This window comes from Macaca thibetana, chromosome 4, assembly GCF_024542745.1.
Source record: "Macaca thibetana thibetana isolate TM-01 chromosome 4, ASM2454274v1, whole genome shotgun sequence".
Lineage (NCBI taxonomy): Eukaryota > Metazoa > Chordata > Mammalia > Primates > Cercopithecidae > Macaca > Macaca thibetana.
The window spans coordinates 49,828,268-49,856,156 of NC_065581.1; positions in this window are offsets into that span (position 1 = coordinate 49,828,268).

The window sequence follows — 27,889 nt, forward strand, 5'->3', positions numbered from 1 at the left end:
AAAGGACCGTTTCTATTATTTTTTGTCTATGCAGGCGTGTGCATGCGTGCGCGCGCGCGCACACACACACACACACACACACACACACACACACACACACACACACCCCTCTAATCCCCTCACGACTTTCAAAGCTTAACAAAAAAGCATTTCTTTTGAAGTATGCAGAATATTTTAGACTGAGCAATCTTATACGCATGGTTAAAAGTAATTTACAACCTGAAAATTACATCTGACACAAGATGTGTCCCTCCAGGCTATCTGAGAACACCTAAGATTCTGTTCAATGGAATTGCCTCAGGTTGGCGTTACCAAGCTCACAAGCCTCAAAATCATTGCCCTAGGGAGTCACAAAACTGAGACTAGCTGTTCTGGGAAAAAATTGCTAGCTTTACTTATTTTGCTATTTTTGAGATACATTTCTTGCAAATCACTCAAACTATTTCTATAACTGAAATATTTCTGCCAACTGGTGTAGTATGACTAAAGCAATAGATACTTTGTGTAAAAAAAAATAATCAACACCGAAGAACTGATAATTTGCAACCATGTTCTTCATACTATAGTGCGACTGCAAGGTGCTGGATAGTTTCTCTGTTTTTCTCCCTTAATTCTTACTCATGTCTCCATTTCTATACCAGGAATTTATAGATTTCCCTTGAGGCTTTAATCTTTGTTAGAATACAAATTCTCCAGGGTTAGCTATATTAATAATTCATGTGGTTCATTTACTCTTTGTCAGACTTGCAGAAGGAAGACTGACAAGGAGGCAGGGGAAATAGTTGAGGCTACAAGTACTGGAGACATCATTCATACTTAAACTGAGACATGTGCCCAGTAGTCTCACAGGGTTCATTTTAAGTTCATCTTTAGCAACATATATTGGGCATCTACTGATTAAATGGCACTGTCTAAGCACTAGTAAGACACTTTATTATATCAGCCTTCAAGAAAAGTATGTTCAAATTAGGGAGAATTCAGTTTAACATGTGAGAATAAATTCACATGCCAAAGGAATTTCTATTTGTATTTACTCATCTTTAACCTAAATCTTTAAACATACTCTGAAGCAAAGTATTATTTTAGAATTGTTGGTTAAATCCATAAAATTTCTAGAATTTATATGCAACTATTGGAGTTAATCACTAAAGAAATGTAAGTACATTAGAAACTATATCCTAATGCTTGAGTCTGTGTCTACATTATCTTAAAATAATCAACCCATATTATTTTTCTAAATATCCTTCTTATTCTTAACTATCAAAAAATCATTTATTATTTTATAAATAAAGACATAAGTCGTATTATAAACAACAGATGAAAATGCACTAAATTAGGTGTGTTCAGTTTCTAGCCCTGACATATATGTCTATGTAACTGTGTACCATTCAGTAGGTTATTTAGCATCCCTGATCTGTCTTTTACTACTGTAAGTTATCAGGAAGAGATGATTTTAAGGTATCATCTGGGTCTAAGTTTATTTAATAACATTATATTCTATAAAGTTCAAGTTATGGCTAGGCTGGTACTCTTGTTAATTATTTTGAATGGATCAAGAATGACAGTCTACTGTAAGGAGTACAGGAAAATCCAGAAACCGTTATGTTTAACTTTCATTCCACCTTTGTGTAGTGAGTTAGTCACTGAGCTTTGAGAGAGGAAGATGCAAAGTGAGTGAGTGTTTATTATAAGGAAAGTGAGTTTTAGCATAAGAGATTTTAGGAAATACTTATTTGATATGGTCATGCCTCACTTAACAATGGGGATATGTTCTGAGACATGTGTAGTTAGGAAATCATATGACCATCATAGAGTATACTTACACAAACCTACATGGTATAACCTTTCACACATCTAGACTATTTGCTATAGCCTATTGCTCCTCGGCTACAAACCTGTGCAACATACTACTGTACTGAATACTGGAGGCGATTATAACACAACAGTTAAGTATTTGTGTATCTAAACATAGAAAAAGGACAGTAAAAATACAGCATAAAAGATAAAATATATTGGGAGGCCGAGACGGGCGGATCACGAAGTCAGGAGATCGAGACCATCCTGGCTAACACGGTGAAACACCGTCTCTACTAAAAAATACAAAAAAACTAGCCGGGCGAGTTGGCGGGCGCCTGTAGTCCCAGCTACTCGGGAGGCTGAGGCAGGACAATGGCGTGAACCCGGGAGGCGGAGCTCGCAGTGAGCTGAAATCCGGCCACTGCACTCCAGCCTGGGTGGCAGAGGGAGACTCCGTCTCAAAAAAAAAAAAAAAGATAGAATATAATACACCTGTAGAGGGCACTTGCCATGAATGGATATTGCGGGACTGGAAGTTGCTCCAGATGAGTCAGCGAGTAAGTGGTGAGTAAACGCGAAGGCCTAGGACATTGCTGTACACTACTGTCGACTTTATAAACACTGCACATTTAGGATACACTAAATTTATACAAATATTTGTATTTCTCCAATAATAAAGTAACCTCAGTTGAATGTAGCATGTTTACTTTAAAAACATTTTAATACTTTTTACGTTTTGACTCTTGTAATAACACTTGTCTTAAAACACAAACATATTGTACAGCTGTACAAAAATATTTTCTTTCTTTATATCCTTATTCTATGGGCTCTATTTATAGTTTTGCTATTTTTTATTTTAAAAGCTTTTGTTGAAAATTAAGACCCATTTTTCTTCCAAGATGGTAGATTGGAGACATTGCTAGCACTTCTCTTCCACTTGGAAAGAGAAAATAGTGTGGAGAGCATCACACTGAACTTTTTCCCAAGAAGCAACACAGGAACTTAAAAAAACTAAAAGAAACCGCAGACCCTTTGAAAGAAACATCAGGCTGCAGCCTACACTGTGAAGTAGGTGAAAGCTGTAAGTCTCCATAGTGTGAGAGGGGGATAAAGTGACTTTGGGATATACTCTCCCACTGGGGAACCTGGCAATACAGGCCATTGGGAAAGGCCTTAATCCTACCCAGCGCTGGAGCCGAGTCAGTGAGCAGCGGGGAGTATATAAAAAGAAGTGGCTTTGAGTGCACTCCTCGTTTCCAGTGGGGATGGAGGGAACCCATACCTGATCCTACTCTGCAGGAGACTTCATGCAAGTCTGCTTGCTAACTCAGGCAGCAAAGGTTGAGAGAAGCTCCCAACTGAGATTCATGATATACTCTCACATGGGAATAAAAGACCTTGGCAAAAACCAAGGGGCGAGTGGAGATTGGGCTGCAGCCACAGGCATGAGAGCTAGACACGCCTGCTTCACAGGCAGACTTGGGGAATGTGGACTGAAAGCCTTGGTTTCTGTCTCTGCAGGGAAGGCTTGTGGCCAGGGGCAGTTTTGAGTTCTGAGCACACTGCCTGGAACCTAATTAGTTGCTGCTAGTGGAACATTGCAGGTGTGAGGTTTGCCTCGCCAAATGTATGGGAGCTGGGTGGGGCTCACTGCTGCCTGCTGCTCCCCACTCCTCATGTGGTCCCTTCTGTATGACAGAGGCAGCTGTGCTCCTCCCTGGAACTTCACCCCAGTGGCCAGAGAACTGCCCTCTGATTCCCACTGGAGCTGCTGTTTGTGCCCACACATGCGGAGCCACAGCATGGACTTGCTTGACCCAGCTCCCACCCAGATTTGCCCCTCCATCCACCCTGGTGGTTTATTATTAAGGACAGAAACTCTTGGGAGTTTCACGGCCCTGCCCATTGCCTGAGACGCCAAAGTACCTCTTTTGGGTAACATAAGGCAAACACAAATCCTATCAATACCACCACAGCTGGTGTTTTTTGGCAAGTGCCATCTCCTGACTGGAGTCCAAACAACACAGTCCATTACACCATCTGCAGGCACAATAACACAGTGCTTGGAAAAGAGAAAACTTGTAGCCTCAGCTATCACCATTTCTTACATCATTCTGGCTAACCAGGAGGTTCTGAACCTGTCCACAAGGCAAGTTTGTTACCACTACAACTGGCATTTGAGGAAGTTGACACACTAAGGCTATTAATAACCAAGGAATATCACGAAGTGTACGCCAGCGTCACTCCCCTGCCAATTCCATCAGAGCTGGTGTTGGTACCGCTGCTGGGAGATTTGAGGACAGATCACATCAAAGAACCCCTTGCAGACATTCCCTAGCACTAGCCTGGAGTGAGGCACCCCCACCAAGTGACCAGACCTAGAGGAGCAGCAGCACTCACAGTAATCTGGCCCTTGAGATAAGTTTCAAGAGACCTCTGTCATTCCAACTGCACAGAAGACAATGAACTTGGTCATACACCAAGCACATTGCTACGACAACTAGCTTCTGAGAAAGCCATCATACAAAGACTCTATAAGTAGGTTATTCATACAGAAGTTTCAACCCTGAAAGCACACAGAGCTGTATTAGTTTATAAGAAATTTAAAAAATTAAAGTCATATCCTCAAGAGAAAGAAAAAGAAATATTAAAAACACTGTCAAATTAAAAAAAATAATTCAAAAATAATTAGAAGAAATAGTCTACCCCAAAGAGAAGGAACTAGAAAAAATATTTGGCAGGATGACACACAGGGTTCTATAACACACCCAAAAGATCTCACTAGCTCTCCAGCAATGAATTCAAACCAAGATGAAATATCTGAAACACAGATAAAGCATCCAAAAGGTTGATTATTAAGCTATTTAAGGAAGTGTAAGAGAAAGGCAAAAACCAACCTAAAGACTTTTTTTTTTTTAAAATTTAAGATCTAATTGAGAAATTTTCTAAAGAAATAGATGTTTTAAAGAAAAAACAATCAGAACTTCTGGAAATGAAAGACACATTTAAAGAATGACTAAATGCAGTGGAAAGTTGTAACAAAAGAATAGACCAAGTAGGAGAAAGAATTTCAGAGGTTGAAAACAAGGCTTTTGAATTAACCCAATCAAACAAAATTGTAAAAAATTTAAAAAAAGGAAATGAACAAAGTCTCTAAGAAATATGGGATTATGTATAATGGCCAAATGTAAGAATCTTTGCTGTACCTGAGGGAGAATAAAAAAACAAAAAGTTTGGAAAACTTATTTGAGGGAATAATTCAGGAAAACTTTCCAAGCCTGACTAGACATTTAGACAGTCAAATGCAAGAAGCTCAGAAGGTAGATTTACCTTAAATGGGGAAGCAAAAAATATTTTAAACATAATTTTTTTCTAAATATCAAATTATTTTCTATATAATTTTTGTATATAATCTCCAGTGTAGGATTCTTCAAATATCTATAATTGCAGATGTAACATTCTTAATAATCAGTGTTTGTTAGTAACTGATAAGTGTTAATAATTGATATAAGTGTTAATAATTGATATGTTAATAATTGGATAAGTGTTAACAAGTGATAATAAGTGATAGTTCCTTTCACTGCACTATGGAAGATATTTTTTAAAAATCATATATAATTCTGGATGCTGAGTTCTAGAGGTGATATAGTCAATCTGAGATATATTCAAAGATGTTAATACTGCAAGAAATTAAACCTTAGTTTTCTGAGTATCTGTTTGGGGAAATGAACAAGTTTAACTTAGCAGAAAAAGGAGAGTAAAACGTTATTAGATACATAGACTGGATAACAATACAGTTAGCTTCAAAAATTTAGGGATGTACTTGTGGGAAGAAATACTTTACTTTTGTGGCCTTGTGAGCTAAAATTAGAGTGGAGGTATAAATCTTACAGTTAGCAATATTTTAACTCCACATTAAGGAATTTCTTAAGGTACTTTGCAAAGCCAGAATGAGCTATCTCAATAGGAATTGACTTTCCCTTTAGCATAAATAGCTTAATCAAGAATGTGGCAGGTATCCTATAGAGGAGGTTAAAGCATAGGGTGATTTTTCAGTTGCAGATAATCCACACCTGAATCGATACTGAATTCAAATAGTGGGGCCCTTGTCTTCCAGTAGCTTACATGTGTGAGAAGTTTACATATCAATGAAAATGATGTGCTGAATGATATCTTGAGGTTATATTTATTGCAAGGTTTTCATTAAATGAGTCACAGAAATTATAACCATGCTAAAGGATAAACTTGACATGAAAAGAAGCTTGTTTTAATTTTCTAGGATTACTGGTAGGATAGTATTAACAGTATATCCTGGGTGAGGTGCTCCTGAGAGTTCCTCCCTCTTTCCTGGTCTATTGATTTTCTAAAGATGTTATAACAAATGACTACAAGCTTGGTGTTACAAATTACCACAAGCAACAGTTATGTATTCTCACAGTTCTTAAAAGACACAAACCTCATATCAAGGAGTCAGGAGCCTTTCTATGAAGGCTATAGAGTGAAGTTCCTCCTCACTTCTTCTTAGCATCCAGTGCTTCCAGGCAATCCCTGATCGTTTATTGGCTTGTATCTTTATCATCCCAATCTTTGCCTCCATCATCACACAACTTTCTTCTCTGTGACTATGTTGCCAGATCTCCTTTTTAGGCCCACTCTAAATCTAGAATGATTTCATCTCAGCATTCCCAACTAATTACATCTGCAGAGACCCTGTTTCTAACTAATGTTACATTCTGAGATTGCAGGTGGACGTGACTTTTGTGGGGCATGCTACTCCTGGGGACCTCAACAAACCACTGAGAGGGAGGTGGGTCTGTGATTACATTGTATTTTCATACTCATAATTCTAGTCTTAAGATTTTTGTAATATTGATTGAGGTGGTCGAACCCCCTCAAGGCCATCAAAGAAGACTGAAGTGACAAATGAATTGAGTCAAAATTTCAATCACACAGTACTACATTGATGTGGTGAATGCTGTCTTAGGAAGTCCTTTAATTAGAAAGGAGGGAATATTATTTACATAAGTTTCACAGTTAGATTATAAATTCTGCTTAAGCAGAGCTGGGTGTGTTGCATGGCCCATCATTTGATTGTATGATGACTGAGATCATAAAGGGCAGAAACAAATCTGAGAGGCCATCATGGGGTAGATGCACACATTTATTGCAACCATCTTAAAGCACAAAGCACATGTAAGAGTTGGCCTTAACCGTAAGTAAAATTCTATATCTCATAGTTAATAGATTGAATGATAAATACCTGAAAAAAAACTGGCTTACCCTACTAACAGCCATCTGGCTACCATCCTGAAGAGGGTAAAAAGGATGCTTAGAAAGCAAATAGCAACAACAAAGTCGTCGTGATCATCATCATCATCTTCACCATTTTCACCACAATCTTTACTATGGTAACAATAGAACGTTGGATACAACATCATCTCAACAATCCACACATGGCTGTCACGTAGCCATCTTCCATATTTGAAGGAAGATTAATTTATTTTACTGATTCTTTCTCACTTATCTCCCAATGTACCAGCTAACTTTTCAGAGTCATACTCCCTGGATGAGCTAAGTTTGCTCTCTCTGTGTTCGTGCTTAGCTTCATCCTGAGAAAGAAGCTGCTTTTCATGACTCACTGACTACCGCTGAATAATTTCTATAGGAGGTTCATACTTTATGAAGGAGACCCTTCTTCTTTCTGAATTTCTCTGAAAGAAATACGACCTTATCCTTCCCTGAGCCTCCAGATGATCTAAGAGCATTCTTAGTGTTTCCAGTTATTTAGACAGCACATTAACTGTTGAAGTTACTTTGTAAAATATTCACAAAGTTGCAATATTCTGGGTCAGGGGAATAAAAAGTATTTATGAAGAATCCCGCAAAGGTATAGAATGTCAATATTAAGGGAGCAAGGCTTACATAGTACCCCTAAGGGAAAAGACGACTCCTGTGTGTATGTGGAGTGCAGGGGAGATGAGGTAGATGAAAACCTCATATTTTTAACGAAACTAATAATATAAACCAGGCTTGAGAGTTTATTGAAAGACCAAAAAAAAAAAAAACCCTTAAGAAGACATTGAACTGTTATCTCTGCTTTAGATTTGGGTGTTGGCATATATTCCATAGCCAATATTCACAGGATTTTCGGTTACTTCTTGTACCTAATTTCAGAAATAACAGATGCATGTCAAAGAACATGGTTAACTATATAGAGCTAATTTGACAGTTTTTTTTAAAGTCACTAAGTAACAATGAGTTAACTATTTGTATAAATAAGCAATTCATATGCAGACTGATGAAATGGTTTGAAGGATGAGTGTTGAGTAGCAATGACTCTGAGATCTGAACACATTTAACTCCAAATTCCATACAATTCTTCTTTATATATTGTCTCAAGGAAATAAAGTTTGAGGCAAGAAACATCCTTCCATGAATAATAACAACACTGGTAAAGTTTTATGCTTTTTAAATTTTACAAAGCTCTTGCAAATTCATTGTAACTTATTATAAGTAATTTATTTTAATTTTTTTCCATAAAAATTGACTATTGGTGGCTTCCTTATATTCTTCTGATGTAGATTAAAAAATAGTATCAACCAAAAAGACTGGACTCCTTTCTTTTTGCCTTATGGAATTAAAGTAAAAACTTGTGAATATGTTCATTTGGTTTTAAGGTGTCAGATATTTCATTAATGAATAATATATTAAACAAAAACCATACTTTGTAAAATAGTTATCTCTGCTAATAATATTCAGTAAAGGAATTGCATCTGAAAAAAATTTCATTAGTAGTTCTCATAAAAGATATGCTACATTACACAGGAAAATGACAGATAGGAGGCAGGACTCATTTTCAGCTCCCACTTGGACAGACAGAGCAGCATGTGGAGATTCTCACGTTGTGAGTTTTTGCTCCAAGAACTATCACAGGAACATACCAAGAAAGAAGATAGAATCCACAGACCCTTTGAAGAAAGTGAATTGGTGCTGCAGGCCCTAAGTAATAGCTGAAAATCTGTGAATATCCAAAGTGTGAAAGCATGAAAGGGGGATTGTTTACCCCTGAACACAAACCCTCACTGGGGAGCCTGGAGGTCCAGATTTGGCCTTATCTGGAGCTGAGATAAACTGAGAAGGCCAAGCAAAATACAAGGGTAGAAGAAGCAGCGGAAAGAGCCCTGTGGGCTTTCTTGGTCTCCAGGGAAGCTATTTCTGACTTCATCTCACAGGAGTCCTTGAGGGTGGGGGCTGCCAGAGAAACTGGGAAGACCGCAGGGTGAAGGAAACTTCCAGCTAAATTTGTAACAATTTCAACCCAACATGAAGTTTCCTGGACATAACCTGGGGTTGGGTGAATTGGGAGTGCAGACACAGCACAGAAGACGTGGCAGGCAGGGAGGCGTGAAAGCTAAAAGACCTTGCTTTATCAGCCAGGAAGCTGGTAACCTGGGACCAGGTCTCAGACCTGCTCACTGGCTGCCTGGAAATAAACTCAGTGCTGTTGAGGGGGCATGGTGGGAGTGAGACTGGCCTTTTGGGCTGTGTGGGAGCTGGGTGAGCTCTGTAACTGCTGACTATCTCCCACTTCCCTGGCCACCCGCATGGTGCTGCAGAGGTAGCCATTATTTCCCTGGGAACATAACTCCATTGGCCTGAGAACCACACCTCCATCCCCCACAGCAGCCACAGCAAGGATTGCCCAAGAGTCTGAGCTCAGACACGCCTAACCCTGCTCCCACCTGATGGTCTTTTCTACCTGCCCTGGTAGCCGAAGACAAAGGACATAATCTCATAGAAGCTTTAGGGTCCTTCCCACCTATTGTAGCTGATGCTCTCCTAAAAGCAATGCCAGTTGGCTGGAGGCCAACCATTGCAAAATAAGCACAATAAACAAAACTGCAGCTGAGGAGCCTCACAGAGTTCACTTCACTCTCTGTCTACCTCTACCAGAGCAGGTGCTGGTATCAGTGGCTGAGAGACCTGAAGAGAGTTCACATCACAGGACTCTGTGCAGACACACTCCTCAGTATAAGCCTGGAGCCTGGTAGCTCCACTGGGTATGGCTAGATCCAGAAGTGAAAAACAGTCACTGTAGTTTGGTTATCAGGAAGCCACATCCCTAGGGGAAGGGAGAGAGCACCACATCAAGGAATCATTCCATGGGAAAAAAGAATATAAACAGCAGCCATTGAGCCCCAGATTTTCCCTCTGACATACTCTACCTAAATGAGAAGGAACCAGGAAAACAGTTATGGTAATATGACAAAACAAGGTTTATTAACGCCCCCAGATCACCCTAGCGCACCAGCAATGAATCCAAACCAAGAAGAAATCTCTGAATTTCCAGAAAAAGAATTTAAAAGGTCGATTATTAAGCTAATCAAGGAAGCACAAGAGAAAGGTAAAGTCCAACTTAAAGAAATTAAAAAAAAAAGATACAAAATATGAAGGGAAAAATCTTCAATGAAATAGATAAAATTTTAAAAAATCACAACTTCTGGAAATGAAGGACACACTTAAAAAAAAAAAATACACTGGAAAGCCTCTGCAATAGAACTGAACAAGTAGAAGAAAGAACTTCAGAGCTTGAAGACAAGGCTTTTCAATTAACCCAAACCAATAAAGACAACAAAAATTTTTTTTAAAAAAATGAACAAAGCCTCCCTGAACTTTGGGATTGCGTTAAACAACCAAATCTAAGAATAATTGGCATTCTTAAAGAAGAGAAATCCAAAAGTTAGGAATGTGTATTTGATGGTATAATCAAGGAAAATTTTTCCAGCCTTGCTAGAGATCTAGACATCCAAATACAAGAAGCTTAAAGGACACCTGGGAAATTTATCTCAAAAAGATTACCACAGTCATCAGGTTATCTAAAGTCAAGGCAAAAGAAAGAATTTTAAGAGTTGTGAGGCAAAAACATTAGGTAACCTTTAAAGAAAATCCCGTCATATTAATAGCAGTTTTCTTCTTTTTCTTTCTTTCTTTTTTTTTTTTTTTTTTTTTTTTTTTTGGAGATGGAGTCTCACTCTATCACCCAGGCCGGAGTGCACTAGCACAATCTTGGCTCACTGCAACCTCCGCCTCCTGGGTTCAAGTGATTCTTGTGCCTCAACCTCCCTGAGTAGCTAACATTACAGGTGCCCACCACCACACCCAGCTAATTTTTGTATTTTTAGTAAAGATAGGGTTTTGCCAATAACAGCTTTCTTAGGAAAAAATCTAAAAGCTAGAAGAGATTGGGGCCCTAACTTTAGCCTTCTTAAACAAAACAATTATCAGCCAAGAATTTTGTATCCAGCAAAACTAAGCTTCATAAATGAAGAAAAGATAAAGTCTTTTTCAGACAAACAAATGCTGACAGAATTCACCACTATCAAGCCAGCACTACAAGAATTGCTAAAAGGAGTGCTAAATTTTGAAACACATCCTTAAAATACACCAAAATAGAGCCTCCTTAAAGCATGACTCTAACAGGACCTATAAAACAAAAACACAATAATAAAAGAAAAAGGTATTCAGGCCAAAAAATAGCATGATGAATAGGATAGCATCTTAGATCTCAATACTAACATTGAACATAAATGGCCTAAATGCTCCACTTAAAAGATACAGAATAGCAGACTGGATAAGAATCCACCAACCAAGTATCTGGCATCTTCAAGAGATTCACCTAACATATAAGGCACAAAGTAAAAGGGTGGGAAAAAAATACTCCATGCAAATGGACACCAAAATTGAGAAGGAGTAACTATTCTTGTATCAGACAATACAAACTTTAAAGCAACAGCAGTTAAAAAAGACAAAGATGGACATTATATAATGATAAAAGGACTTGTTCAACAGGAAAATATCACAATCCTAAATATATATGTGTTGTGGGAAGTCAAGGACCCTGAATGGAGGGACTGGCTGGAGCCAAGACAGAAGAACATAAATTGTGAAGATTTTATGGACATTTATCAGTTTCCAAAATTAATACTTTATAATTTCTTATGCCTGTCTTTACTGCAATCTCTGAACATAAATTGTGAAGATTTCATTGACATTTATCACTTCCCCAGTCAATACTCTTATAATTTCTTATGCCTGTCTTTACTTTAATCTCTTAATCCTGTTATCTTCATAAACTGAGAATGTACGTCACCTCAGGACCACTGTTGTACAAACAGATTGTAAAATATGTGTGTTTGAACAATATGAAGTCAGTGCACCCTGAAAAAGAACAGAATAACAGTGATTTTCAGGGAACAAGGGAAGATAACCATAAGGTGTGATTGCCTGCGGGGTCAGGCAGAATACAGCCGTATTTTTCTTCTCGCGGAAAGCCTATAGGCCGATGTGCGAGTAGGAGAAATATTGGTGAATTCTTTTCCGAGCAAGGAACATCCTGGGGAAGGAATGCATTTCTGGGGGGAGGTCTATGAACTCCACTCTGGGAGTGTCTCTCTTATGCGGTTGAGATAAGGACTGAAATATGCCCTGGTCTCCTGCAGTTCCCTCAGGCTTACTAGGATTGGGAAATTCCAGTCTGGTAAATTCTAATCAGACTGGTTGTCTGCTCTCAAACCCTGTTTCCTGTTAAGATGTTTATCAAGACAATGCATACACAGTGGAACATCGACCCTTATCAGTAATTCTAATTTTGCGTTGCCTTGTGATCCTTATTGCCCTTGAAGCATGTGATCCTTGTGACCTACTCCCTGTTCGTATACCCCCTCTCCTTTTAAAATCCCTAATAAAAACTTTCCAGTTTTGCGGCTCAGGGTCGCCATCATGGTCCTACCAATATGTGATGACACCCCTGGAGGCCCAGCTGTAAAATTCCTCTCTTTGTACTCTTTCTCTTTATTTCTCAGACTGGCCAACACTTAGGGAAAATAGAAAGAATTTACATTGAAATATTGGGGGCTGATTCCCCTGATATATATGCACCTAGCACTGGAGCTTGCAAATTGTAGAACAATTACTACTAGACCTAACAAATGGGACAGATGGCAATACAATAATAGTGGGAGTTTCAGTACTCCACTTATAGCACTCGACAGGTCATCAAGACAAAGTCAACAAAGAAACAATGGATTTCAACTATACCCTAGAACAAATGGACTTGATAGATACTACAGAGCATTCTTCTCAACAACTGCAGGACATAAATTCTATTCATCAGCACATGGAACACTCTCCAAGATAGACCATATGCTAGGTCACAAAACAGTATCAATACATTTAAGATAATCAGAATTATATCAACTACTCTCTCAGACCACAGTGAAATAAAACTGAAAATCAACTCCAAAAGAAACCCTCAAAACTATGCAAATACACGGAAATTAAATAACCTGTTGGGTCAACAATGAAATCAAGATAGAAATTTAAAAATTCTTTGAACTTAATGATAGTAGTGAAACAACCTATCAAAACCTCTGAAATACAGCAACGGCAGTGCTAATGGCAGCAGCAGCCCATCTGGATTGTTCACTGCAAAAACGCTGGTTATAGCCGGGGAGGTGTGGCCAGTGCTGCATGCTCCATGGAGCTGGCAAGAGCCAGGAACAGGCAGGAGACCCACCTCCTTCTGAGCTGGCAGGGCAGGAACCCCATGCTCCCAGATGCAGCAGCAGTCGCCCTGCCACAGCTATGGACCCCAGCATCCCTGCATTCTCAGGAACCTGGGATGCCCCTCTGCCTCTACAGGCTAAGAAGTCCCTGCTCCTACAGCCTGGCCTCTCCCCTCTCCTGGTGCCTGCTCTGGTTTCAGAGTAAAGTTGGGAACCCATATGCTGTCATGACCTAGCCAGGTGTACCCATGTTTGGGGCAATGCTCACACGCCAGCCCCCAGCCACCTAGGCCCCCTCTGGACTTTAGGCACCAATGAGCATGAGAGAGACGCTGAGGTGAGTCTGAGGGTGGCTCAGCATGGGCCTGCCGATGCCCCTCAGCACAAACAGCCTGGGTGCCATGGACAACATGGTTGTTGGTGTCAGGAGGTATACAGGCTCCTGGGCAGAAAGGGACAGGTTCTCAGTGAAGCCCCACCTTCAAGCCAGAAACAGCCTGGAGCATGGGGACAAGGCTGTCAGTTCTGGGTGGAGTCTGCAGCCATGGACTAATCAGCATGCACTTCCTCCCTTCTGAAGCCCATAAAATCCCTGGACTCAGCCAGATTCACAGAGACATGAGGAATACCAGCTATTGGAAGGAGCTACCCACTTCTGATCTCTTTGACTCATCAGGATAAACACCCTGTGGAAAGGAGCTATCCACCCCAGGTCCCCTCTCTGTTGAGAGTTGGACACTCATTGGAAAAGCCTGCCTGTAGATAAGAGTTGCCCACTTTGGGTATTCTGAGAGCTGTTCCATCACTCAAAGAAGCTCCTCTCTGCCTTGCTTACCCTCCAGTTGTCCACGTACCTCATTCTTCCTGAATGCAGGACAAGAACTCAGGACTTGCTGAATGGTGGGACTGAAAGAGCAGTAACACAAACAAGGTTGAAATATGCCTTCTGCTCACCAAGTTGTGGATGACAAGCAGAGAAGAGCTGCAGCTCTTCAGGGAGCATAGACCTAGGGGCTCCCTGAGCCAGGGCTATGACACCCTCTTTGGGTCTCTGTGGTTCCTGGTGTCTCCAAGCCTTTGGGTCCCACTGCGTTCCCTGGTGCCCACAGTGGAAGCTGCTTACAGTACACCTGCTCCAGCCTCAGGCCCACATGGAGCCAGTGCTTGTGTTGGTGCTTGGAGCTGCCTGCCCCACTACAGCCTGCAAGCTTGCCTGTGCACAGTAGCTGGGCCCTGCACTCTCACCACTTGGTGACTGGCTCACCCTTGGCAAGCATGGAATCTGAGCTGGTAGCCCAAGCCAAGTCCAGATTGCTGGGCTAAGTGGGCATAAGGTGCCCAGCAAGTCTGAGCAAACTTGGGCAAAGGTGCCACCGGCCACAGAGGTTTCCAGAAGGAAAAGCAACATCCTAAGGACCCCGTGACAGTGCTAAGAAGAAAGTTCATAGCATTAAATGCCTACATCAAAAAGTCTAAAAGAGCACAAATAGACAATCTAAGGTCTCACAAAAAGAAACTAATGAATCAAGAATAAACCAAACCCAAACTCAACAGAGGAAAAGAAATCACAAAGATCAGAGCAGAACTAAGTGAAAGTGAAACAAAAATAATGCAAAATATAAGTGAAACAAAAAGCTGGTTCTTTGAAAAGATAAATAGAATTGATAGATCATTTGCAAGATTAGCCAAGAACAGAAAAGAGAATATCCAAGTAAGCTCAATTAGAAATGAAATGGGAGATATTACAACCAATACCACAAAAATAGAAAGGATAATTGAAAGCTACTATGAACTCCTTTATGTGCATAAGCTAGAAAACTTAGAAGAGATGAGTAAATTCCCGGACATATACAACCCTCCTAGATTAAACCAGGAAGAAATAGAAACTCTGAACAAACCAATAACAAACAGCAAGATTGAAATGGTAATAAAAGAATTGCCAAACAACAACAAAAAAAGGAGCAGACAGGAACAGACAGATTCAAGGCCAAATTCTGTCTGGTATTCAAAGAATTGTACCAATCCTATTGACACTATTCCATAAAATAGAAAAAGAGAAAATCCTCCCTAATTCACTCCATGAAGCCAGTATCACTCTAATACCAAAACAAGGAAAGGACATAACGAAAAAAGAAAACTACATACCAATATCTCAGATTATTATAGATGCAAAAATCCTTAACAAAATACTAGCGAACCAAATTCAACAGCATATCAAAAAGATAATCAAGCATGATCAAGTGGGTTTCATATGAGGATGCAGAAATGGTTTCTGCATATGCGAGTAAATACATACCAACACATATGCGATTAAATAAATGTGATAGAACATGAACAAAACTGAAAACAAAAATCACATGATTATCTCAATAAATGCAGAAAAAGCATTTGAAAAACCCAGCGTCTTTTTATGACTAAAATCCTCAGCAAAATTGGCATAGAAGGGACATACCTTAATGCAATAAAAGCCATCTATGAAAAACAAACAGCTAACATTGCAGTGAATGGGGAGAAGTTGAAAACATTCCCTCTGAGAACTGGAAAAAGACAAGGATGCCCACTCTCACACCTTCTATTCGACATAGTACTGGAAGTCCTAACCAGAGCAATCAGACAAGAGAATGAAATAAGGGGCATCCAAATTGGTAAAGAGAAAGTCAAACTGTCGTTATTTGCTGATATATTGTTGTATACCTAGAAAACCCTAAAGACTCCTCCAAAAAGCTCTTAGATCTGACACATGAATTCAGTAGTTTCAGGGTACAAAATCAATTTATACAAATCAGTAGCTCTGCTATACACCAACAGCGACCAAGCTGAGAATCAAATCAAGAACTCAACCCCTTTTAAAATAACTAAAAAAGTTTATAAATATACCTAACCAAAGGAGTAAAAGACCTCTACAAGGAAAACTACAAAACACTGCTGAAAGAAATCATAGATGACACAAACAAATGGAAACACATTCCATGCTCATGGTTGGGAAGAATCAATATTGTGAACATGACCATACCGCCAAAAGCAATCTACAAATTCAATGCAATTCCCATCAAAATACCACCATTATTCTTCACAGAACTAGAAAAAACAATGCTAAAATTCATATGGAACCCAAAATGAGCCCACATAGCCGAAGCAAGGCTAAGCAAAAAGAACGAATCTGAAGACATCACATTACCCAAATTCAAACTATACTATGAGTCCATAGTCACAAAAACAGCACAGTACTGTTATAAAAATAGGCATATAGACCAATGGAACAGAATAGAGAACTAAGAACGAAGGCCATATACTTACAGCCAACTGATTTTCAACAAAGCAAACAAAAACTTAAAGTGAGGAAAAGACCCTGCTCAACAAATGATGCTGGGATAATTGGCAATTCACATGTAGAAGAATGAAACAGGATCTGCATCTTTCACCTTATACAAAAATAAATTCAAGTTGGATCAGATCTAAGGTTGTCTAAATCTAAGACCTGAAACCAAAAAAATTTTAGAAGATAACATTAGAAAAATCCTTCCAGACACTGGCTTAGGCAAAAACTTCATGACCAAAAAAGGCCAAAAGCAAATGCAACCAAAATGAAGATAAATAGATGGAACTTAAATAAACTAAGCTGCTTCTGCATAGCAAAAGAAACAATCAGCAGAGTAAACAGAAAACCCAAAGAGTGGGAAAAAATATTTGCAACCTATGCATCTGACAAAGGACTAATATCCAGAATCTATAAGGACTTCAAGCAAGAAAAAATACAAACAAATCCATCAAAACGTGAGCTAAGGGCATGAATAGACAATTCTAAAAAGAAGACATACAAATGGCCAACAAATATATGAAAAAAATGCTCAACATCACTAATTATTAAAGAAATGTAAATCGAAACCACAATGCAACATCACCTTACTCCTGCAGGAATGACCATGATCAAAAAATAAGTAAATAATATATGTTTGCATGGATGTGGTGAAAGGGAACACTTTTACACTACTGGTGGAAATGTAAACTAGTTCAACCACTATGGAAAACAGTGTGGAGATTCCTTAAAGAACTAGAAGTAGAACTACCATTTGGTCAGCAATCCCACTACTGTGTATCCACCCAGAGGAAACAAACTCATTTTACAAAATAGACACTTGCACATGCATGTTTATAGCAGCATAATTTGCAATTGCAAAAACAGGGAACCAGCCTAAATGTCCATCAATCAAAGAGTGTACAAAGAAATTCTGATATATATATATATATATAGGTATATTCATATATATACACACCATGAAATACTACTACATATATATATATATACACACCATGAAATACTACATGATGTGTGTGTGTGTGTGTGTGTGTGTGTGTGTGTGTGTGTGTGTGTGTGTACCATGCAAAACTACTCAGCCATAAAAAGGAATGAAATAATAACATTCACAGCAACCTTGAAGGAATTGAAGTTCATTATTTTAACTGAAGTCACTCAGGAACAGAAAACCAAACATTGCTTGTTGTCACTCATAAGTGGAAGCTAAGCTATGAGGATGCAAAGGCATAAGAATAATACGACGGACTTTAGAGACTTGAGGGAAAGGGCGGGAGGGGCAAGGGATAAAAGACTACACATTGGGTATAGTGTACAGTGTTCCAGTGATGGGTGCACCAAAATCTCAGAAATCACCACTAAAGAACTTATTCATGTAACCAAACACCACCTGTTCCCCAAAAACCTATTGAAATAAAAAAATAAAAAAATATATAAGTTACAAAATGGTTGTATTATAACATCACAAACATGACATCTGGCCCATGGTGATGGTTAATTCAAATACTAAATACTTAGATTATGTTTCCTTTAAAGGGATGCAACTGAATAGCTGTGCAAAGGGCTAAAATACAGCAATTTTACAATATGAAGTCTGAATTTATTTTAAAATATAAATCTGACACACTTTTAAGAACAAGAATACTCACCTATATTTCTCAGGTGTACAGAGATGATTTCTTTGCTGTTCTGTTGTGCCTACACTTGTCACCCTAAATGACATGCTCTCCATGTCTCTTTATATCTGTCATTATCCCAGTTGTTTATTAGCTGCATTATATTGGTGTTGCAATATAAAAATCTAATGGGTACTCTTATAAAGTTTGGGATTTTTGTGACAACAAATGTCACAAATTATTTTATGATTAATGTCCTCCTCCCAGGAAGGTGGTAAAATAACATGGGAGCTAGATGCCCACCTGAACTCAACTTGGATGGATTAGAGGAGTTAATATAACACTGTGTTAAGCCCCTAGAGGCACAGAAGGTGTTTGGCAACAGGGTGAGTGGTTGACAGAGTGGCAATGCAAGTGTAAAGCTGCAGGGGAACACCCTGGTGGTGACTTTTCTCTCTTCACTTTGTTCTGGGTCAACCTTGCCCACTCTCGCTGCTACTGGAGTGGAGGGCAGGCAGCCAGTAAGAGGTGGCAAGGCCATATGGGGCTAATCAACTGCCCAGCTGTTCTGGGAAGCAGGTACAACAGTGCTGACAGATGGTCAGTTGCCTTTGAATATTACTCCTCCCCATAGGCTCACCTTCCACACAGAATGTTTTAAGGAGGACTTCCTTCTTGTAGCCTGATCATAGATTGGTTTGCCACAACAATTTCTAATCTTGTTTCCCCCTCCCTATTTTCTTTTTCTGTTTCTGGTTTATATTATTAATTAGATTATAATTATACCCAAGAAATGAATGTTCTAATTTATGTTTCATTTGTCAGAATTTTATCTCATATTTGGAGCTTAGATATTCGACAATGAGAGGTAAATTCTGTCCTGCTAAGTCCTGCCCACGGTTCTAGTGGTAGAATATAAATCTATTATCATACAAAATGAAGGGGATCTCACTAATAGGACATTACCAGCCTAAAGAAAACCACTTGTCTGGCATGAGAAATCCATTTTTTGAAAATCACTGAACCATATCATATGACATAAAATTGTGGTTTAGATCATTCTGTCCTAAATCTGTATTACTAGATTTGACTAAAATTTTCTGCAAACAAAATCAAAATAATATTCACCTGAATTTGGATATTTTGATAACTGGAAAGAATGGCACATTAGCCAATTTTCACGTTAGCAAAAAGTTGTTCTTATGACACACTATTTAAACCCTCTGTGTGAGAAGGCAAGCAGCAAACACTTAAGTCCTGTTATGGGAAAGGCACTGTAAGAGGCAGTGTCAGAGAAAAAATTGAAAACGGAGAATTAAAAGGAAAAGACAGAAGTCATTTCCAACCCAGCAACCAGAAAGAAACTGAATAACATAAAAACTCATAAATTTTATTGAAACCTTAAGAGAGTTGAAGTCATAAAACTGAGAAAACTGAATCCCAAAGAGTAACGGGCATCTCCAAGAAAATATGATGCACACATTTGTTTTGTTTTAGTCAGAGCACCAGACAGGATCAAGAGATGGCCTTCATACAAACAGGTAAAAATAAATCCACCAAAATATTAACAGACTTTAAAGGCGAAGTGGGAGCTACTGTGTCAATTGGAAAATGCTGAAGGATACAGACCAAAAGAGTAGCACACTTTAAAAAATTCTTTGCTATAGTCCCATAATCAAGGGGTTCGCAAGAAAGATATAAGGCAGGGTAGGAGATCATACAGTATCTGTTAGTGACAAGGACATGCGAGATGTAAATGAATGCTCCTGGGCCAGTTCCCATCCTCCCATAAGAAGAGAAACCCTTAAACTACTGAAGGAGAGGCCTCAATCTCTCTATATCCCAGGCAAGAGAGAGAATTAGAAGAAAAAACCATTACTCGCTGGAAGAGAGGGAGGAAATCCTCCCACACTAGGTCACAGGCAAAAACTCCGTTATCATTGGTGAAGTGTAGAAGCAATAATAGGTAACTCACGACAAAAGGGACAGGGAATGTTCTTGGGATAAATCTCATGTCAACAACAAGTAGAGGTCTTTTGCCATGGGGAGAATGGAAAGAAACTGTGTCTCAATAGAGATCAAACAGAGGTAAACCACATAGTTGTTTCAACCAGCTGTACCCACGACTGGAGTCACCTCAGAAGCAGCAGCAGGAGAGTCCCTGCAAAGGACTGCCCCAAAGTGTCCCCAGATAGGGCTGGTTGGGATTCCAAAGAAAGAAGCACTAGATGCCAAGATGATCAATCCAAAGCATTTATTAGAGAAACTTGCATAGAGAGTGCTGCTGTGGTCCTTGAGACAGATAGAAAGTAAATAAATGTTCTACCAAGGTATATCCACAACAAGGGGGTTGGGTTATGGATTTATATGAGGGTTTAAGAAATTTGGCTCAGGGTTAGTGCTAGTTTTTACATATTTAGCAACAGGGTAAACTCTCAGTGTTTTGAGCAACAATTTGAACAAGTTTATCAGTGCCTGGGAATGTTCAAAATCCTGGTTTAGGTTCATGCTTACAAGGAAAACCATGCATCTGGTTAAATCATGGGGTCATCAAGGTACTCTTTCTTGGTGAGGACAAAGAAAGAAAATGGGGGGCTGTGTGTGGTGGCTCATGTCTGAAATCCCAACACTTTGGTAGGCCAAGGAGGGTGGACATCTTGAGTCCAAGAGTTCGAAACTAGCCTAGGCAACATGCCAAAACTCTGCCTCTACAAAACATAGAAGACTTATTTGGTCCTGGTGGCATGTGCCTGTAATCCCAGCTACTTGGGGGTTTGAGGCAGGAGGATCACTTGAGCCTGGGAAGTTGATGCTGCAGTGAACTGAGACTGCACCACCACTGCATTCCGACCTGGGTGGCAGAGAGAGACTCTGTCTTTAAAAAAACAAAAAAGGTTGAGCCAACTAGAGGACTCTAAAAGAGTCTAGTTACCATAAATCAGTGCAGCAGGAACTCTGAGAATGTCTTACCCACAAAACATAATTCAGAGGGCCTAAGAGTGAACCAAGGACAGCACGCCCAAGGTGGCCGAATAGGAACAGCTCTAGCCTCCAGCTCCCAGTGTGAGCGACACAGAAGATAGGTGATTTCTGCATTTTTAAGTGAGGTACCAGGTTCATCTCACTGGGGCGTGTCAGACAGTTGGCGCTGGTCTGTGGATGCAGCCCGATCAGCAAGAGCTGAAGCAGGGCAAGGCATCGCCTCACCTGGGAAGCACAAGGGGGAAGGGAATTCCTTTTCCTAGCCAAAGGAAATTAAGACACACAACATCTGGAAAATTGGGTAACTCCCACCCTAATACTGAGCTTTACCAAGGGTCTTAGCAAACAGCACACCAGGAGATTATATCCCACACCTGGCCCAGAGGGTCTCACACTCACAGAGCCTCCCTCATTGCTAGCACAGCAGTCTGAGATCTAACTGCAAGGCGGCAGCAAGGCTGGGGGAGGGATGCCTGCCATTGCAGAGGCTTAAGTAGGTAAACAAAGCCACTGGGAAGCTCGAATTGGGTGGAGCCCACCACAGGTCAAGGAGGACAGCCTGCCTCTGTAGACTCCTCCTCTGGGGACAGGGTATAGCTAAACAAAAAGCAGCAGAAACCTCAGCAGAGGTAAATGCCCCTGTCTGACAGCTTTGAAGACAGCAGTGGATGTCCCAGCATGGAGGTTGAGATCTGAGAACGGACAGACTGTCTGCTCAAGTGGGTCTCTGACCCCTGAGTAGCCTAACTGAGAGACAGCCCCAATAGGTGCAGACAGACACCTCACACCTCACATGGTGGAGTACACCCCTGAGACGAAGCTTCCAGATCAAGAATCAGACAGCAACACTCGCTGTTCAGCAATATTCTATCTTCTGAAACCTCCACTGCTGATATCCAGGCAAACAGGGTCTGGAGTGGACCTCAAGCAAACTCCAACAGACCTACAGCTGAGGGTCCTGACTGTTGGAAGGAAAACTAACAAACAGAAAGGACACCCACACCAAAACCCCATCGGCCACCTTGGGCGTGCTGTCCTTGGTTCACTCTTAGGCCCTCTGAATTATGTTTTGTGGGTAAGACATTCTCAGAGTTCCTGCTGCACTGATTTATGGTAACTAGACTCTTTTAGAGTCCTCTAGTTGGCTCAACCTTTTTTGTTTTTTTAAAGACAGTATGTCACCATCAGTATGTCACCATCATCAAAGACCAAACTACATCACCATCATCAAAGACCAAAGGCAGGTAAAACCACAAAGATGGGGAAAAAGCAGTGCAGAAAAGCTGGAAATTAAAAAAATCAGAGTGCCTCTCCCCCTCCAAAGGAATGTGGCTCATCTCCAGCAATGGAACAAAGCTGGACGGAGAATGATTTTCACGAGTTGAGAGAAGACAGCTTCAGTTGATCAAACTTCTCAGAGCTAACAGAGGAACTAGGTAACCAGCGCAAAGAAACTAAAAACCTTGAAAAAAGAATGGATGAATGGATAACTAGAATAATCAATGCAGAGAAGACCTTAAAAGAACGGATAGAGATAAAAACCATGACACGAGAACTACATGACAAATGCACAAGTTTCAGTAATCGACTCGATCAACTGGAGGAAAGAGTATCAGTAATTGAAGATCCAATGAATGAAATGAAGTGAGAAGAGAAGTGTAGAGAAAAAAGAGTAAAAAGAAATGAACAAAGCCTGCAAGAAATATGGGATTATGTGAAAAGACCAAATCTACGTCTGATTGGTGTGCCTGAAAGTTACGGGGAGAATGGAACCAAGTTGGAAAACACTCTGCAGGATATCATCCAGGAGAACTTCCCCAACCTAGTAAGGCAGGCCAACATCCAAATTCAGGAAATACAGAGAACATCACAAAGATACTCCTCGAGAAGAGCAACTCCAGACACATAATTGTCAGATTCACCAAAGTTGAAATGAAAGAAAAAATGTTAAGGACAGCCAGAGAGAAAGGTCGGGTTACACACAAAGGGAGGCCCATCAGACTAACAGCAGATCTCTCGGCAGAAACTCTCCAAGGCAGAAGAGAATGGGGGCCTATATTCAACATTCTTAAAGAAAAGAATTTTCAACCCAGAATTTCATATCCAGCCAAACTAAATTTCATAAGTGAAGGAGAAATAAAATCCTTTACACACAAGCAAATGCTTAGAGATTTTGTCACCACCAGGCCTGCCCTACTAGAGATCCTGAAGGAAGCACTAAACATGGAAAGGAACAACAAGTACCAGCCATTGCAAAAACATGTCAAAATGTAAAGTCTATCGATGCTAGGAAGAAACTGCATCAACTAATGAGCAAACTAACCAGCTAATATCATAATGACAGGATCAAGTTCACACATAACAATATTAACCTTAAATGTAAATGGACTAAATGCTCCAATTAAAAGACACAGACTGACAAATTGGATAAAGAGTCAAGACCCATCAATTTGCTGTATTCAGGAGACCCATCTCACATGCAGAGACATACATAGGCTCAAAATAAAGGAATGGAGGAAGATCTACCAAGCAAATGGAAAACAAAAAAAAAGCAGGGGTTGCAATCCTAGTCTCTGATAAAACAGACTTTAAGCCATCAAAGATCAAAAGAGACAAAGAAGGCCATTACATAATGGTAAAGGGATCAATTCATCAGGAAGAGCTAACTATCCTAAATACATATGCAACCAATATGGCAGCACCCAGATTCATACAGCAAGTCCTTAGAGATTTACAAAGAGATGTAGACTCCCATACAATAATAATGGGAGACTTTAACATCCCACTGTCAACATTAGACAGATCAATGAGACAGAAAGTTAAAAAGGATATCCAGGAATTGAACTCAACTCTGCACCAAGCGGACCTAATAGACATCTACAGAAATCTCCACCCCAAATCAAAAGAATATACATTCTTCTCAGCACCACATCCTACTTATTCCAAAGTTGACCGCATAGTTGGAAGTAAAGCACTCCTCGGCAAATGTAAGAGAACAGAAATTATAACAAACTGTCTCTCAGACCACAGTGCAATCAAACTAGAACTCAGGACTAAGAAACTCAATCAAAACCACTCAACTACATGGAAGCTGAACAACATGCTCCTGAATGACTACTGGGTACATAACGAAATGAAGGCAGAAATAAAGATGTTCTTTGAAACCAATGAGAACAAAGATACAACATACCAGAATCTCTGGGACACATTTAAAACAGTGTGTAGAGGGAAATTTATAGCGCTAAATGTCCACAAGAGAAAGCAGGAGAGATCTAAAATTGACACCCCAACATCACAATTAAAAGAACTAGAGAAGCAAGAGCAAACACATTCAAGAGCTAGCAGAAGGCAAGAAATAACTAAGATCAGAGCAGAACTGAAGGAGATAGAGACACAAAAAACCCTCCAAAAAAATCAATGAATCCAGGAGTTGGTTTTTTGAAAAGATCAACAAAATTTATAGACTGCTAGCAAGACTAATAAAGAAGAAAAGAGAGAAGAATCAAATAGACACAATAAAAAATGATAAAAGGGATATCACCACCGATCCTACAGAAATACAAACTACCATGAGAGAATATTATAAACATCTCTACGCAAATAAACCAGAAAACCTAGAAGAAATGGATAATTTCCTGGACACTTACACTCTCCCAAGACTAAACAAGGAAGAAGCTGAATCCCTGAATAGACCAATAGCAGGCTCTAAAATTGAGGCAATAATTAATAACCTACCAACCAAAAAAAAGTCCAGGACCAGATGGATTCACAGCCGAATTCTACCAGAGATACAAGGAGGAGTTGGTACCATTCCTTCTGAAACTATTCCAAGCAATAGAAAAAGAGGGAATACTCCCTAACTCATTCTATGAGGCCAACATCATCCTGATACCAAAGCCTGACAGAGATACAACAAAAAAAGAGAATTTTAGACCAATATCCCTAATGAACATCAATGCAAATATCCTCAATAAAATACTGGCAAACCGAATCCAGCAGCACATCAAAAAGCTTACCAACCATGATCAAGTGGTTTTCATCCCTGGGATGCAAGGCTGGTTCAACATACGCAAATCAATAAATGCAATCCAGCATATAAACCAAACCAAAGACAAAAACCACATGATTATCTCAATAGATGCAGAAAAGACCTTTGACAAAATTCAACAGCCCTTCATGCTAAAAACTCTCAATAAATTCGGTATTGATGGAACCTATCTCAAAATAATAACAGCTATTTATGACAAACCCACAGCCAATATCATACTGAATGGGCAAAAACTGGAAGCATTCCCTTTGAAAACTGGCACAAGACAGGGATGCCCTCTCTCACCCTCCTATTCCACATAGTGTTGGAAGTTCTGGCTAGAGCAATCAGGCAAGAGAAAGAAATAAAGGGTATTCGTTTAGGAAAAGAAGAAGTCAAATTGTCCCTGTTTGCAGATGACATGATTGTATATTTAGAAAACCCCATTGTCTCAGCCCAAAATCTCCTTAAGCTGATAAGCAACTTTAGCAAAGTCTCAGGATACAAAATCAATGTGCAAAAATCACCAGCATTCTTATACAGCAGTAACAGACAAACAGAGAGCCAAATCAGGAATGAACTCCCATTCACAACAAAGAGAATAAAATACCTAGGAATCCAACTTACAAGGGATGTAAAGGACCTCTTCAAGGAGAACTACAAACTACTGCTCAGTGAAATAAAAGAAGACACAAACAAATGGAAGAACATACCATGCTCATGGATAGGAAGAATCAATATCGTGAAAATGGCCATACTGCCCAAGGTAATTTATAGATTCAATACCATCCACATTAAACTACCAATGACTTTCTTCACAGAATTGGAAAAAACTGCTATAAAGTTCATACGGAACCAAAAAAGAGCCCGCATTGCCAAGACAATCCTAAGCGAACAGAATAAAGCTGGAGGCATCATGCTACCTGACTTCAAACTATACTATAAGGCTACAGTAACCAAAACAGCATGGTACTGGTACCAAAACAGTGATATAGACCAATGGAACAGAACAGAGCCCTCAGAAATAACACTACACATCTACAGCCATCTGATCTTTGACAAACCTGAGAAAAACAAGAAATGGGGAAAGTTTGGATCATTTACAGAACTTGGCTGACATTACTCAGCTATAAATAATAAAAATGAGATTTAAACCTGCAGGATTTAATGTGCAAGTCCAATGGACACACTGTCTTTAAGTCATCAAGCTGCTGTGGGACTCAGGTATTGCAGAAACAAAAGTTCCTGTTGTATATTTCTTACCAAATTATCTCACTCCCACCAACTAGGAAATTTTATTTCATGGGAATCCTAGTGTCTCCCTTTATCATTCAACTTCAGGGGCTCCTGAAAAGTCCTGAATCACCCCTATTCTCCTCCACTTGAAATTTTTACTTCAGTCTCTTTTTAAAATTAAACTTGTTTGTTGTTTAAAATATAAATCGCAGCTAAGGGCTTGCATTTGGAGTTCCACTGTGTATTTATTTCATGGTAAGATTGACAGAACCTTCAAATATAGGGTATGATATGGGATTGGAGATGAAAGAATAAGGCTGAGCAGGAAAGTAGGAACCTCTGAAAAATAAGGCAAGGCATAGAGCAGGAATGTTTAGGTTTCTGAATATAAATAAAATACACTAGAAAATCTTCCTAATAATTCTATTTTAATTTGACTCCAAGGTTAGAAAACAGAGTGCAAAACAGGATTTCACTGTTATAACATTTCAAAAATTCAATTTTCTCCACAGGAGCTAGTTTTTAAATGTAGGCTCCAAAGATTCAATCTGTCTAGGAGTGGTGAGTAGCCAGAAATCTGATTTATTTATTAAACTCATACTATAGTGCAATATACTTTAGGTAATCTTCATATTGACTTGTAAGTTAAGGGAATCATTGACCTTGTTTTATAGGCAAGGAAACTGTAGCTGAGATAAATGAAGCTACTAGTCTGTGGTTTCTAAACTGGTAGACAACGAAGCCAGGATTTGGAGACAGACTTCATGATTCCAGAAGCCTTTTCTTCAACAACTGTCCTTAGAACTTCCTGGAGTAAAGAATGGAGGTGGGGGTGGAAAATAATGTTAATAATGCAATACTGAAATTATAATGACATTAATATAATCATTATTACAGTTAAGAGTTGAGGTCTTTCCATTTGTTTTCAACTGTTCTAAACCAGTTATACGTATGCAAAGTAGACATTATAATTACTATAATACTATAGTATTACTATAATTTTACTATAAAATTACTATAATTTTGTTGATGAGGAAAATGAGACCCAGAGGGATTAATAACTTGTCCAAAATCAACAGCTAATGGCTGGTAGAGCCTGGATTCAAACTAGCACTGATTGACTCAGCAAGTTGTGAAATCAAGCTTGATCTATTGAGATTCTTAATATTGTTAGTAGGTGTGTCTGAGAATTTAAGATATGTCTGAAAGAAACATACATGAAATTGTTAAATGTCCCATTTTATAACTCATAGCGTGTGTATATATCTAGCCTGTAAAATACTCAAAATTATAATCACCCTAACTGTAAATTACTGAAGAAAGAGTTAGGCAATATCAAAGAAACACAAAAAGC